This window comes from Colobus angolensis, unplaced genomic scaffold, assembly GCF_000951035.1.
Source record: "Colobus angolensis palliatus isolate OR3802 unplaced genomic scaffold, Cang.pa_1.0 Scaffold61, whole genome shotgun sequence".
Taxonomy (NCBI): domain Eukaryota; kingdom Metazoa; phylum Chordata; class Mammalia; order Primates; family Cercopithecidae; genus Colobus; species Colobus angolensis.
Window position 1 is genome coordinate 2,405,040 of NW_012119710.1, and position 3,246 is coordinate 2,408,285.

Sequence of the window (3,246 nt, forward strand, 5' to 3'; positions counted from 1 at the left end):
CCTTCTATCCACCCACCCACCCTCCCATCCATCCACCCACCCTTTCATCCACTCACCCACCCACCCACACGCCCACCCATCCATCCATCTACCCATCCTTTCTGGAGTGCCCACCTGCTTTGTGTCTGCCTCTGCGCTGAGCTTTGGAGACACCAAAACTCTCCATTTAGACAAACAGACACATAAATCATCATAATACAGGGAGATCTGTTCAATGATCAATGTCTCAAATAAGTACTGTAGTGGCACAGGCAGAGATGACACACTCCACTGGCAGGGAGAAGGGATCAGAGAAGGCTTTGGAAGACAGCAACCTGTGAGTGGGCCATAAACGGTGAACAGTTTGCTAGATGGAGAGGGTGAGCATGAGGGTGTGTAGGAGGGAAGGTCAGTTCTGCGAACTAAATCCTTTCACATCCACATTCAGAGCAAGGGCCTATCCCCAGGCCCCATGGAGCCCGTATTCAGAGGCTCATCTGTAGCTGCAACCTCTAAACTTGGCCCCATCTCCTGACATTTCTGAGTGAAAAGGAATCACTCTCTAGTGTGTGTGCTGCAGGCCCGTGGTGGCTGTCACAGTACAGTTATTGCAGAATTAACAGGTGAACAGCCATCCAAGTGGAGAGGCACAGAATACTTCCGGTCCTAGCTCTGTCTCCAACTCACTGTGTAACTGTGGACAGTTTCGGCCTCAGTTTCCCCATCACTAAGATGGGAGATTGGCTGTCAACTCTGCCAGCTTGCTGCCTGGAGTGCAGCCCTGACACCCTGCCTGCAAGACACACATTAGCAACAACCGTTCTCTCTACGCCAAACTCATTTGTCTGAGCATATCAGCAACACGACACCTTGCAGTTCAGTGGATTTGATGTGAGTTCCGGCCCCTGGCATACCTAGCATGTAATACCTGCAAGCTGAAAAGGAGCATTTGAAGGCAAACTGCATGGCAGGAGGAAGCCTGTAGGTGGCGCTGTGGCTCCGGTTGCCGAGCTGCTCTCGGGAGATCATTTTCAGAGGATCTGGGAAAACCGGGCAGGGTTGATGGCAGCTCTTTCTTCTCGGTGCCCTCGCAGTGCAGCGGGCCCCGCTTATTTGCAAGAAGTAGCCAAGTCAGCCCACTGGGCCTCCCCACCCCTTGTGCCCTTTCGCATGTTTCAGAGCGCTGTCTTTTCCTCTGGGTCCTTCCATTCAGGAGAGGAGGAGGAGGTGAGCATGTTGAGAATGGCGTTGGTGGGGCAGGGGCCGGTTCTCCTGTTTCTGGGGAGCCTTTCTGTGCCGGTTGCAGGCAGGGGCCCTCAGAGTGGAGCTCCGGTGAGCCTGTACCCCGTCGTATTTGGATCACAGCCCCCGTGACCCCCAGCGCCCGCCAGGCACTCCACACCTGCAGTGATTCTCTTGGTATTTTAAAAGCACTACCATCTTCTGCCTGCTGCCTTCTCTCCATTTATCTGGGTCCGGGTTTTTGCCGAGCCATTTAATGAAGAATCCAGGGGGAGAATGATGGGGGCGAGGAGAGGGAAAGTGCTAACATTTATTAAGTGCCCGCTGGGTGCCCAGCGTTTCCTCAACAACTAGAGCAGCGGTCGTTCTGCTTTCTTTCAGCTGCATGACGCTTTCCTCCATCCAAAATCGCAGGCCTAACCCGGCCGTGTAAAACAAATACCAGGAAAGCACCTCTGATGGAAGGGGATGGGGCACCTAAGGTCCTGTCCTTCACCATTTCTCATCCTCCCCACTCCTAACAGACACTTTGGTACTTCCGTGAAACCTGGATCTAAAAGCTCTGAGCTCATTAAATCTATATATAACTATCCAAGAAAATAATATCCCCATTTTTCTAATATAAAGCTAAAGGCCAAAGAGGGAGAGTGTAGGACCGTACAATTTTTGTTTATGTTTTTTTGTTTTTGTTTTTGAGATGGAGTCACGCTGTCACCCAGGCTATAGTGCAATGGTGTGATCTTGGCTCACTGCAACCTCCACCTCCCTGATTCAAGTGATTCTCCTGCCTCAGCCTCCTGAGTAGCTGGGATTATAGGCACGCGCTACCACGCCCAGCTAATTTTTGTATTTTAATAGAGACAGGGTTTCGCTGTGTTAGCCAGGCTGGTCTCAAGCTCCTGACCCCAGGTGATCCGCCCGCTTTGGCCTCCCAAAGTGCTGGGATTATAGGCATAAGCCACTGCATCTGGCCCAGGGACATGATTATTAAAGGGGAGACAGCCAGACTGGGGAGGCAGGTGTGCTCCATTCCCAAGCCTATGCTTGCGCTGGCTCTGCTGGGAAGACAGTAGGTGCTTTGCTTCCTAAGGAAGGGCAGGAAGGGGCGTGGCTCCTCCAGCTGTACAGAGGACCAGGCCAGATACACATGTCCCTGTTTGGTGCTTGGCTCTCTGGTAAACTGCCTGCCACGGAGGAACTCAGGTAGGACAAGAGAACTGTGGGTGGTGGGAAACACATGGGGAATGGGTTCTGCGCCGCCAGTGAAATGGTCTTTCAGCCCGCCAGGCTCCAACTTGGCTGACTTTAGAAGAAATCGGCCAGCCATGGGTTGCTGGAGATTCAGACACAAGCTTTCCAGGCCCTGATGAGTCCTTGTTTTCTTCCAGGACAACTGGGGTTTGAGACTGTAAGCTGTGACCCAGATCTTGGTTCCCATTTTGCACATGAAGAGAAGATTGGCCCTTAAAAAGCAAAATGCTTTAAAAAAAAAAAAAAAGAATTCACTTTTTTGCTTGTAATCTATTGTTTGTTTGTAATCTTATAATGAGCATCTATTTGGATTCAGAAATACCTGGGCCAAAAAGTCACGTCGGTGCTAAGACCTGACTTCCTGCATCTCAGTTGCCTCCTCTGTAAGATGGCATCACAAACACAGCATCGGGCTGCTGTCACTGGTTCTTGTGTGTGGAAATGTCAATCCCAGGGCCTGAGGTGTGCAAAGCCAATAGTGGTTCTCTTCCTACTTCCACCCCCTGGTTTTTCTCAAAACCCGTTGAATGTGCAATGTGTCCTCAATGGAAGTACTTCCACGGGGCACTGAGAGGATGGGTGATCTCTTCTCACTGCAGTCAGCTGGCTGAAGCGCTCACCTTTTCATTTTAGCATGTGAGATGTGACATTCTGATCCCCGGAATAGTAAACTCAGACTCTCAGAGAGCTCAGGATGGCAAAATCCAACCTCTTCATTTTTAAGATGGGGAAATTGGTTTGCACAATGTCATGCAGCACGTTTGCGGCAGAGCT

The 3,246-nt window shown here is 50.9% G+C and overlaps 1 pseudogene; it reads left to right on the forward strand.

Annotated features, from left to right (window-relative positions):
- The first annotated feature begins 979 nt into the window (after positions 1-979).
- LOC105527096 lies at positions 980-1,538 on the forward strand (annotated as a pseudogene).
- The last annotated feature ends 1,708 nt before the right edge of the window (positions 1,539-3,246 follow it).